Source organism: Siphateles boraxobius, unplaced genomic scaffold (assembly GCF_051911475.1).
Source record: "Siphateles boraxobius isolate OS27281-9 unplaced genomic scaffold, OSU_SipBor_1 130, whole genome shotgun sequence".
Classification (NCBI taxonomy): domain Eukaryota; kingdom Metazoa; phylum Chordata; class Actinopteri; order Cypriniformes; family Leuciscidae; genus Siphateles; species Siphateles boraxobius.
Window position 1 is genome coordinate 18,265,048 of NW_027508734.1, and position 13,070 is coordinate 18,278,117.

The following is a 13,070-nucleotide window of genomic DNA, read 5'->3' on the forward strand; positions in this document are numbered from 1 at the left end:
AATAACATAAGCAAAACGAATCTAACTAAACCATTTCAATCTAAACCTAAACTAAAACAAAAGATCAAAGAAAAAGTCTTCAACGTCCGAGACGTCGTAAATAAACTATACTGACTAATGAAAACTAAAATACAGGGGGTGGCACAAATCCCTAACCTAATGAATATAGACAAAAGAAACAACTAATTGTGCTAAATGTATGTCACGTGACAACCTTACCAATTCCCTTCCACCTTCCCGCTTAACCCAGCTTTGCAAAGCTGTTTAACAGACTCAGAGCTCACGAATGAGAAGTTTCAGGGAACACTCGGAACAAAAGGCAAGCATTACATGACAGACAAAACAAACATTTAACAGAACTAAAATCAACCGAAGTGAAAACAAAAAATCTCAAAGCAAAACCAAAAATCTCTCTCCCTTGCTGGCGGTAACATGTATCTTAAATAGGGCTTCTCCAGGTGTCAAGCATCCCGCTAATGAAGATCCCGCCTCCCACCAACTCAACTCGTTATAGATGACTGACAAGAGGAACAGCCAATCATCTACGACCTGCGAAAGGGAAAGTGAGAGGGAGAGAAAGAGCGAGAAGACCAAGAAAAAACCAAAACACACAAAAACAATATAAACGTCCCTAAGGACGTAACACCCCCACATTTAAGATTAAACTCATAGTTTGATACAAACAAACAAAACCTGAACATTATAGCCCAAGTGAAAACACACATACCCATTTTAAACTCTAGACAGAGTATCAGCAAGGATGTTCTCAGAACCCTTCTTATGATGAATTTCAATGATAATTCTGTACAAACAAAGCCCAGCGCATCAATTGTTGGTTTGCATTATACATGCGGGACAAAAACACAAGGGGATGGTGATCAGTGAACACATTTGTAGGCAAATTCGAAGAACCCAAATAAACCTCAAAAAACTGTAAAGCTAATAGCAAAGCGAGGGTTTCCTTTTCGATGGTAGAATAATTTGCTTGATGTTTGTTGAATTTTCGAGAAAAAAAAACAAACTGGATGGTTCACACCATCCTTACCCTCCTGAATCAGGACTGCTCCAACGCCTACTGCGCTCGCGTCGACCTCCAGCTTGAACGCCTGATCAAATTGTGGGGCTGCCAGAACTGGACTGGTACACATCAAAGCCTTAGCATTTTCAAAAGCAACCTGACATTCATCAGTCCAGACAAAAGTCTGCTTAGGGCTGAGGAGGTTAGTGAGAGGAGTTACTACCGTTGCAAAAGTTTTTACAAAAACTTCGGTAGTAACCAATCATACCCAAAAATCGTCTTAACTCTCGCCGTGTAACAGGAATAGGAAACTCAGTAATAGCAGCAAATTTCTCATCTACCGGCTTTACTTGCCCATTTCCTACATGCTTTCCCAAATAGGTCACAGTGGCTTGACCAAACACACACTTGGCAAGGTTAAGTGTTAAAGACGCACGTTCTAAACGTTCGAACACAGTACGCAACAAAGACATATGCTCTTTCCAGTCACTAGAAAAGATCACCAAGTCATCCAAATATGCCTTGCAATTTGGTACCCCAGCGAGAACGGTTTGAATCAATCGCTGAAACGTAGCAGGTGCGCTTCGTAACCCGAACGCCATAACATGATATTGTAGAAAGCAATCCGGAGTTACGAACGCAGATATGTCGGACGCACGTGGGGTCAATGATACCTGCCAGTACCCTTTAAGTAACTCAAGTTTGCTAACAAATCTAGCGGAACCGATACTGTCGACACAATCCTCCATTCTAGGGAGCGGATAACAATCAGGCACGGTGACAGCATTGACTTTTCGGTAATCGTACAAAAACGAAAAGAACCATCAGGTTTCTTAACGAGAAGACATGGGGAACTCCACGGACTATAACTATGACGAGCTAAATCATTCTCTAACAAATAGTCAGTTTCTGTCTTCATAGCGGATCTCTTAACCTCGTTAACTCGATAAGGATGTTGTTTTATCGGTTTTGCATCTCGAACATCAATATCATGCTGTAACACCCCAGTCTGGGATGGGACATCAGAAAACAGAACGGGAAATGATGTATGGAGAGCAACCACGTACTGCCTTTGCCCATTAGGTAGAGAAGATAAATGAGAAGACAGATTGGACAGAATAGCGGAATTTCCCAATTTACTACATTGTTGAGGAGTATTTCTCAGTACCAGTCCATCCTCATCCTCATTCAGGTCACCTTCTAAAACAGAAGAAACTTTAGACGTTATTAAAACAGCTGCATTGTCTGGGAACGGTTTAACACGTACACAATCATCACGAGCATAATATGCTTTAAGCATGTTAATGTGACAAACATGCGTCTTGCGCCTTCTTTCGGGAGTGGATATAATATAGTCCGTATTACTGAGTTTCCTAACTATGCTATACGGACCAGTAAATCTAGCAGACAATGCAGACCCTGGTATCGGCAATAATACCACTACCTTGTCATCAGGCTGAAAAGACCGTGCGACAGCGTGCCTGTCAAATCGATCCTTCATCTCCGACTGCGCACTTATCAAGAAGTTACCCGCAAGATCACATGCACTGTGCAGTTTCTCTCGAAATCGACTAACGTAATCCAGGACATTCGTTTTCTTCTCTGTTTTACTCTCCATCTGCTGATCTTTCAAAACCTTTAGCGGTACCCGAAGAGTATGTCCAAAAACCAACTCGGCCGGACTAAAACCGTGCGATTCTTGCACACTCTCGCGTACCGCAAACAATACTAAAGGAATTCCTTCATCCCAATCTTTAGTTGTGTCCATACAACATTTTCGAAGCATGGTTTTTAAGGTCTGATGAAACCTTTCGATCGCACCCTGGCTCTCTGGGTGATATGCACTAGAAACTCGGTGCTCGATGGACAAAGACTTTAGCGTTTGGGAAAAAACTCGCGACAAAAAATGTGTACCTTGGTCTGTTTGGACAACTTTCGGAAGTCCAAAAGTGGAAAAAAACTTAGTCAAAGCTTTCAGAATAACAGGAGCCGTTATCTTCCGCAATGGAACAGCCTCGGGGAATCTGGTGGCTCTACACATTATAGTACATAGATATTGATTACCTGCTTTCGTTTTCGGTAATGGTCCGACACAATCAACCAGTACCTCTTCAAACGCTTCTCCTATAACCGGAATAGGAGACAGTGGAGCGGATGAGATAACCTGATTCGGCTTTCCTGCAATTTGACAAGTATGACACGTACGACAAAATTTTGCAACGTCTCGCTTCAACCCAGGCCAAAAAAAATGCTGAAGAATACGATGGTAAGTTTTCGTTACCCCCAAATGTCCCGAAAGCAAATGTTCATGCGCCAAACACAATACATGAGAACGATATTTGATTGGAACTACCACTTGATATACCACGTTCCAATCCAAATCCTCCTCAACCTTAGAGCACCACTTACGCATAACTAAACCATTGTCTACGAAGTATGCAATATTTCTTTTCTTAGCAGCCTCAGAGCTAATTACAGCTGACAAACACTTTCTCAAAGAGGGATCATCGTTTTGGGCAAAAACGATCTGAGAGCGAGTAATGGGTAGATCTAACGAATTCAAACTTTCTAGCCAATTTTCTGAATTTCTCACCTTAAGAACGCTTCCAAAACCCATCTTAGTTTCAGGGGTTTTCACATCATCCGCTAAGATGGATCCCATCAGCGAGTCAGCCAAATCAACTTCGCGCCCTGTTTTAGCTGACTGAGCACGAGTAACTGCACAAGCTGAAAACACTTCAGGGTGCAAATTAATGACATCATCAACAATTGGACAAACATACGGAACATCAGTCACCTCGGGAGCTGGCAAAACTTTGCCTCCAGCCAAATCGTTTCCTAAGATAAGTGTAATTCCTTTTACAGGGAGTGAACTACGAATTCCAACTCGCACGACCCCTGAAACCAGTGTACATTGTAAATGCACACTATGCAAAGGAACAGACACTACTTGCATTTCTATCCCACGAATCAAAATGTTTGAGCCACAATATGATACATCAGAGAACGGTAACACATCAGACAGCATAATAGATTGCATGGCACCAGTATCTCGGAGAATAGAGATTTCTCTCCGATCCTCTTCCTTTCCAGACAACGAAACAAATCCTGGCATAACGAAAGGTTCATAATTTGCATCAAAACCCTCCGTACAACACACTAGTTCCGACGGTGGTACAGTCTTTACGAACGCAACACTTTTCGGGTCCCTAGATTGCTGTTTACGCATCAGCACCGGGCAGTCAGCAATCAAATGTCCGGGTTTATGGCAATAAAAGCAATCCCTTAGCTCTTTCGGATTCGGCACACCAGATTTTTCCCGAACACCCTGAGTTCGAGATGGACAACCAGTCCCGCTCTTTTCACTACGCATCACGAAAAATGTACCCTTATGAGTGAGCATAAACTCGTCTGCCAAAACAGCAGCTGGCGCCAACGCATTAACCTTCTGTTCTTTCAAATAGACCACCACACGTTCGGATAAACATCCCTTAAACTCCTCAAGCACCATTTATCAAAGAGAAGAGCCTTCTCTCTTGAAAATTCAACAAATGTTTGAGACGAGCTCTTCTTATGGCCTCTAAATTTCTGTCTATATGCTTCTGGAACTAACTCGTAGGCACGTAGAATTGCTAATTTTACAGCGTCATAATTCAAACTGTCCTCTAAGGAAAGAGTAGAGAAAACCTCCATCGCTTTACCAACTAAGCGAAATTGCAGTAACAAAGCCCAACAATCTTTTGGCCAACGAAAAGACACAGCAATGCGCTCAAAAGCACTAAAGTAGGAATCTACCTCGGTCTCACGAAAATGTGGCAGTAGTGTAATATTTTTACCAACATCGAATGACTCGGTTGCTACGGAGGAAGCAGACGCTGGGGCAACAGTAGGAGTAGGCACCACAATGGGAGAACGGTCAACAGTGGCAGCGGAACTAACTCGAGGGGGATCTGGTCGCGCAGCGGAACCCCCCACAATTCGCATTGCATCCAGTGCCAGCTGTCGCATTCTGACCTGCGTCTCCGCCTCGATCTCAAGTTTTCGAACTTGTAATTTCAAATCCATCTCCGCCTGCCAAGCCTGCACCTTCTCCTGCGATTCAAATTGCAAACAGGCCAAACGGACTTTCAGTCTCGTTTCCCCTTTTGAGCAAACAGACATAGGGGAGAACGGATCAAAGGGAGGCAACCCCGCCCTAGCCTCAGCCTCAACCTCCGCCGTAAGCGTTAGCCCCTCCCCACCCACATTCTCACTCCTACTAGACGTACCCACCTCCACACTGTTCGCAACTACAGCTTCCTCCTCCGGCAACGCAAGCACATTCATCTCTACATCCCGGATGAGCCCCCATTATGTTACAACCCTTCTTTGGCTCTCACCCATCTAGGAATTTTTAGAAGGGGAACACAAGACCGGTTCAGACATACGTCTCTACTAATCGATTATATACCACAGACTTAATCTCTTTTTTAAGAGACTGCTTATTTACCGAAAACTGAAAGTGACTTGCTATCATCACCAAATCATCCTTCCTACAACTATCTAATTCCTCTACCGAGGGACTCTCAAGAAACCTTTCCAAAATAAACATCGTTATGACGCCGAACAACCGCACGTACGAGTTCTCAACACACCCAATGATACAAGAGACGGTGTCATGAACTGGTTATTTATTAATTCAGTTGGATCCCGGACGAGCCCCCATTATGTTACAACCCTTCTTTGGCTCTCACCCATCTAGGGATTTTTAGAAGGGGAACACAAGACCAGTTAAGACATACGTCTCTATTGAACACTGAATGAGTTTAGAAACACGAGAGACACAACCAAAAATAGAATAAGAAGTAATTTAATAAGGATAAAGTAATTTATATTACATGTGAACAAGGCAAAAAGGAAGAAAGGGAAAACAGGATTTGTGCCAAACAAATGAAAATAACATAAGCAAAACGAATCTAACTAAACCATTTCAATCTAAACCTAAACTAAAACAAAAGATCAAAGAAAAAGTCTTCAACGTCCGAGACGTCGTAAATAAATTATACTGACTAATGAAAACAAAAATACAGGGGGTGGCACAAATCCCTAGCCTAATGAATATAGACAAAAGAAACAACTAAGTGTGCTAAATGTCCCACCAACTCAACTCGTTATAGATGACTGACAAGAGGAACAGCCAATCATCTACGACCTGCGAAAGGGAAAGTGAGAGGGAGAGAAAGAGCGAGAAGACCAAGAAAAAGCCAAAACACACAAAAACAATATAAACGTCCCTAAGGACTTAACAGTTTCACAAGCACAACACATGGGTTCACGGTCCCCCTTTATCAGGCGGCCCCTCCCCCGTTGTAACACTGACTTCCCCACACGCAAATGCTTGTACAGTCAGTCCAATACTCAAAGTGTGCACAAATCACAATATATGGGTTCACGGTCCCCCTTCACTAGGTGGCCCCTCCCCCGTTGTAACACTGACTTCCCCACACGCAAATGCTTGTACAGTCAGTCCAATACTCAATGTGTGCACCAATCACAATATAAGGGTATCAGGTCCCCCTACGTTAGGCGACCAGCCCCAATCAGTGTGTCTAGCCCTAGCCACACGGGTTATAGCCTAGCAAGCTATCCCTGATGTGTCGAGTTGGGTCATAAACACTATAAATCGAGGTTACTCACTCCAATTCGCTCGCAGACCCCCGAAATTTTCAGGCGGTTCTCGAGACTTCGGTGAGAAGCAACGTGGGTCACGTGCTTCGCACCGAAGTACAAAATCTATTAGCAAAAGGGGTGATCGAATTAGTCCCCCCCACGCTAAAAAAAAAAAGGGTTTTTACAGCCGCTATTTTCTTATTCCGAAAAAAGACGGCGGTCTCAGACCCGTTCTAGATTTGAGACATTTGAACAAAGCTCTCATGAGACGGCCGTTCAAATTGTTAACTATAAAACATATCCTTGCGCAGGTGCGCCCGGGGGATTGGTTTGTCACAATGGATCTGAAAGATGCTTACTTTCACATTCAAATAAAATCCTCGTCAATGGCCATTCTTGAGTTTCGCCTTCGAGGGCCGGGCTTATCAATACACCGTTCTGCCGTTCGGTCTATCGTTGGCACCCCGTACATTCACGAAGTGTGTGGATGCAGCGCTTTCTCCTCTGAGATTTCAGGGAGTGCACGTGTTAAATTATCTCGACGACTGGCTGGTGCGGGCACAGTTGAAAATCGAGCTATTAGCTCACAGGGATTTGATTCTCGGCCATCTAAAATGCCTGGGTTTCACAATCAATGTTTCAAAAAGCAAACTAACCCCCAGCCAAAGCATGATCTTTCTGGGCACAGTTTTAGACTCGAGCTATGACAGCGCGACTCACACAGAGCGCGCGCTCTCGGTGCGAGCGCTTGCAGGCACTTTCAGATTGCGCAAGCGCGCCACTGAAGAAATTTCAGAAACTGCTTGGTCTCATGGCAGAAGCATCGCCAGTACTCCGGATGGGATTACTGCGCATGCGCCCGATGCAGCATTGGCTGAAACGCCGTGTGCCAACTCATGCATGGCAGTCAGGCAGCTTGCGCGTTATGGTGAATCACGGTTGTTTAAGATTCCCTGGCGGGCTCAGAACTGGTACCACGAGGGGGTGACAATGGGAACAATTTCCAGGAGAAAAGTGGTTCTTACAGATGCGTCCAACCTGGGTTGGGGAGCGCTGCACGAGGGCATGCCTGCATCCGGCCTCTGGTCGAGCACGGAGCAGAGCTTACATATCAACTGTCTGGAGATGAAAGCAGTTGGGTTGGCATTTCTGTCGACATTTCTGTCGAACCTCAGAGGTCACCACGTCTTAGTCCCCACAGACAATCAAACCTTTTCGCCTCGAGAATCAACACCCACTGCAAATTGTTCTTCTCGAAGAACAGGGAAGCTGGCCCATGTATGGCCCAATCGTCTCCTTTATGCCTTTCCCCCCCGTCCCGATGATTCCACAAGTCATCAAACGGGTCAGAGAGGGGGGGGGAGGGGGCCCAGTCCTTCTGGTGGCCCCTCTCTGGAAAACCAGACCGTGGTTCCCGGAACTGGTTCAGTTATCGGACACAATCCCATGGCCTGTCCCACTGAGGAAAGACCTCCTCACACAGGCGAACGGGACATTGTGGCATCGGAGACCCGATTTATGGGCCCTCCATGTTTGGCCCCTCAACGGGTACCCAAGGACCTTCCTGAGAAGGTTTTAAGCACTATATCTGAAGCCAGGGCCCCGTCGACTCGGCGCCTGTATGCTTCAAAATGGTCAGGTTTTTCCAGCTGGTGCTCAAAATCAGGCTGACCCAGAGTCATGCGTGATATCTGTGGTTCGCTCATTCTTACAGGAGCTGCTGGACGCGGGTTGCTCCCTGTCCACGCTCAAAGTGTATGTGGCAGCCATAGCAGCACATCATGTTCTGACGGCTGGCCAGTCACTGGGAAGAAACGACCTGGTCGTAAGATTCCTGAAAGGTACGAGGAGAATGAACCCCTCCAGACCTCCGTCTGTGCCGCCTTGGGACCTCTCCACGGTCCTGGGGGCTCTGAAAGTCCCGCCTTTTGAACCGCTCCAATCGGTTGATCGAAAAACCCTCTCGCTGAAGACCGCTCTCCTTATGGCGTTGGCATCTATCAAGCGAGTGGGAGATCTGCAGGCGCTCTCTGTGAGCCCTGCATGTTTGGAGTTGGGTCCAGATGACTCCAGAGTCATCCTCTAGTCCAGACATGGTTACGTTCCTAAAGTGCTCTCAACACTGTTCAGAGCACAGGTGGTGACATTATCAGCCCTCCCTCCTTCTGCAGAGGATGGAGAGGTTAATCTTCTCTGCCCTGTCTTAGCGCTGAGAATCTATCGGGAGCGTTCTGCGTCTTTTAGACAATCAGAACAGCTTTTTGTCTAATTTGGTGGTAGATCCAAGGGGGATCCAGTCACTAAGCAAAGACTGTCTAGATGGATAGTGGATGCTATTTCTATGGCTTATACCGCAGCCGGTCAAGTTTGCCCTATAGTTATCAAGGCCCATACAACCAGAGGTATGCCTCGTCATGGGCTTGGTCATCTGGCATTCCCATTAGTGATATTTGTGATGCGGCCGGCTGGTCCTCGCCTTCCACATTTATGAGTTTCTATGTGCCTTCCCTGAAGCCGAAGGTGCTTTCAGTATGATTAAGACCCGTCGGTGGCTGGTCTTGTCATATATTACTGTGCACTATCACATTCACATATATATATAAAACCCGCTGCTGGCCGGTTGTATTCATGCATAAACCCGCTGTTGCCGGTTATATTACATATATATAAAACCCGCTTTTGGCCGGTTATATGACATATATAAAACCCGCTTTTGCCAGTTATATTCCATACATATATAAAACCTGCTTTGGCCGGTTATAATTTCATATATAAACCCGCTTGACTGGTTATATGTTCATATACTAATAACCCCGACAGTGTCTGGGTTCATTGGTATAGTATGTTGGGTTATTTCTAACTGATGTGTACTATTTTAGACCTGACGGTGTCTGGTCTATTTATAGATAATTATGCGGTTATGGCTTGTTCTGTATGCTCAGGGGCCTGAGTTGCAGTGGCAGCCAGTTACTCAGTGCGGGTTTTGCATGGCGTCCCCACTGCGTATAGCTACGCAATACGAAGTGACCGTTCGAAAGGGAACTACTCGGTTACTCACGTAACTTCAGTTCCCTGAGTTAGGGAACGAGTATTGCGTAGCCAGCCGCACTATAGTAACATGGCAAGTTGTCGATTCAGTCGTTAAACCTGCAATAATGGCGAATTCGGGGACTATTATAAACTGAGGTCACGCCCCCTTGGCGCCCGCGCCATTGGATGTGCAGTTGCCGCAGCGCAGCCTATGAGCGAGCCATACGCTCATGTTCTAGCTGTGCAGCTGCAAATGCGCTTTACATAAAGGCTTCAGTAAATCGAGGAAAAGGAGTTTCCCCCCACTGCGTATAGCTACGCAATACTCGTTCCCAAACTCAGGGAACTGAGGTTACGTGAGTAACCGAGTAGTTTCTTTGTGTGAACTGCGCTCATTGTTTCTATTTCTCCTCATGAGGCGCGAGACTCAACAGCACAACCGTATTACCAGTCAGCGGCTGTTTGCGGATTGGTTGGCAGTCCGAATGTCGGCAGATATTTTTTTTAACGATAATAATTTAAAAATTAAAATACATTTTAAATGTTCAAATATTTTAGGTAAACAACAATAGTCCAAGTTTAGGAAATGTTTTTATTAAAACTTTAAAAAAGAATTCTGCATCTATTTTAGGTGTGCCAGCTGCCACTGTGGGTGGCACCGGCACACCCGTGGCTACGCCAGTGTTAGGGGTATTCACATTGCAATTTTGGTAACACTTTACAATAAGGTTCATTAGTTAACATTAGTTAATGTGTTAACTAACACGAACTAACCATGAGCAATACATTTGTTACTGTATACATGAATATCAGATGATGTCACCAACGTCTCCTCACTGACGTCACTCAATTCTAAAACTTGTCTTCCGCCATCTTGAGTACCTGATTCGGCAAGATCGATACGTCAGTCGCAAAGGAACTAGAGCTTATTGTCTGGCCGAGCCCGATCTTGCGGGCCGATGTTTCCCGTCACTATCCTCGGGCCGGGCCCTTGATCTAGAGATGTGCACTCCCAATGCAAAAGAGTGCGGCGCGGGACTAGATTTGATGGCCGAGAGCGAGCGGCAATGCACTCTCTGTGTGTGTGCGCGTTGAAGGGAGAATAAAACGATTCCGTGGACTCCTGCAAACTAGAAATATCTATGAATAAAACATAAAAACTAATACATTTTTGCAGAAAAGAAACAAGAACTAAAACAAAATAGAAACGATTTACAGACCAGAGTTTCCTTTTAAAACACGTTTGCAGACTCCCCTCACTGCTCAAAACCTCTATGCTCAAAACGGACTTTTTGTGCAGAGCTCTGTATGCTGCAGCTGACAAATCCTCTAATTGTGACAAACAAAGTGTGTATATTATGAAAGATTCATTGTGCAGTCAGCTTAATTGATATTAACAGAGATGTGAGATCGCAATTAACTGATGTCAGCTTTTTAGGAATTATTAAGGGAGCGCACTTTGCACGCATTCAGTCAAAATCCTTCAATCATATCATGCCCAACCATGCACGCAGCTGCTTGCTTTTATTTTATAAAAGTGTGTGCAACTCTCTGTGCAGTGTTCATGTTGTCTGTGGTGAGTGGATGTAAATGATAACGAGCTTACGCTAGCTTAGGGGTGTGCGATATCACGATTTATGATCGTAGATTAAAATATATCCACCATCTGCTTTTGAAGAAATGTCGTAGTATCTTGCATTCTATCAGTTGCAGTTCTGGCGCCTCCGTCTGAGCATAGGCTACAACGCGACGTATATTCACATCAAATGTTAACGCAAAGGAACGGGACAATGCAGTTCACATAAATTCATTATTTGCATGTGCTAACAAGTCATTCACGTGTTGATGCGCGGTTCTAACGAGCGCTTTTCTGAGCGCGTACACCCGAAGCGCACGCGCACTAAGCCTGTCTAACAACAGCGACAGGTTACTGAACGAAGTTATCTTTCTAGTCTTATTGCGCGAATACTGTCAAATACACACAGGGTTTACATAAACAAAGTTGGTTATGTATAAAGTGAAACAAACAGAGAAAATCTGCTTCCTAGCTAATGCCGTCAGTATTGTAGACAGTACTTGGCAGGTACTCAAGATGGCGGCAGTCAACTGGAAAAAGAGCGGATGACGTAAGAAGTCATGTGACTGATATTCATGTATTTGTTAATCTTTGTTAACTTTAATTAATAAAAATACAGCTGTTCATTGTTAGTTCATGTTAGTTCACAGTGCATTAACAAATGTTTACAAGATTTTAATAATGTATTAGTAAATGTTAAAGGTCGGTTATGTGATTCTCTTTTTTGTCATTTTTTTCAAAATAACTTGAAATCCTATTCCTAACCCACTTACAGCCACTGAGTTAGATTTCCACTGAAATGGAAATTAAGCAATTTAATCATCTGTGGAATGGGCAGGACTCGAAAAACTCCAGCCAATCATTTCCAAGGCCACCTAGAATCATTGGACAGTAAGTTCGTCAATCAAACAGTCGTACCACATCGTTGTCCAACACATGCCCTGTTTTTTTATAAAATGTTGAAAAATTGAAATGAATTAAACATCTTTTATGAGAATAAGTTAAGTTTGTGGTTTGTCAATTTATTTCCGCAACAGATGAATGATTAGCTCAGAGGAGCTTAGCTCATGGTTTCATTCCACCTGCCAGACTGTTTTCGATACTGTGGCTCCCATAAAATCCAGGCGCCCTAAAACTAAATCTGAGCCCTGGCTAAATGACACGACTCGTGCTGCCAGATGTGAGTGCTTTTGTGAGTGACTTTTCAAATGTTAAGGGACTGCTGGCGTCATTACCAGAAAACTGTGTAAGATGCTAAAAGAAAACATTTATCAGATATTATCCTGTCAAACTGTCAAAAGCCTCGTGTTTTTTTTTAACACTATTCACTCACATTTAAATGCCCCGCAGACTGCCTGTATGGAGGCATCCCCTGGTGTGTGTGAAAACTTCCTTTACTTTTTTATTGATAAGGTCAATTCCATTAGGGCTCAAATTTCACCTTCAGCTTATGACCCTTCAATCTCTGTCCCCTGCTCTGCTGTCTTTGATCACTTTGAGCCTGTGACTTTTTCCTTTTTACAGGAGGTTGTTGGTCATTTGAAGCCCTCGGGTTCTCCAAATGATGCTGTCCCCCCTCGACTATTTAAGGAGGTTTTTCCCACCATAGGACCATTTGTTGTTGCTGTCATAAATAGCAGTCTGACCTCAGGTGTGGTCCCGGAAAATATTAAACATGCAGTAGTTCACCATCTGATTAAACAACCAGCTCTAGATCCTGCAGTTCTTGCTAATTTCAGGCCTATCTCCAAAGTGCCATTCTTTTGAAAAATCCTGGAGGATACTGTGTACAGTCAA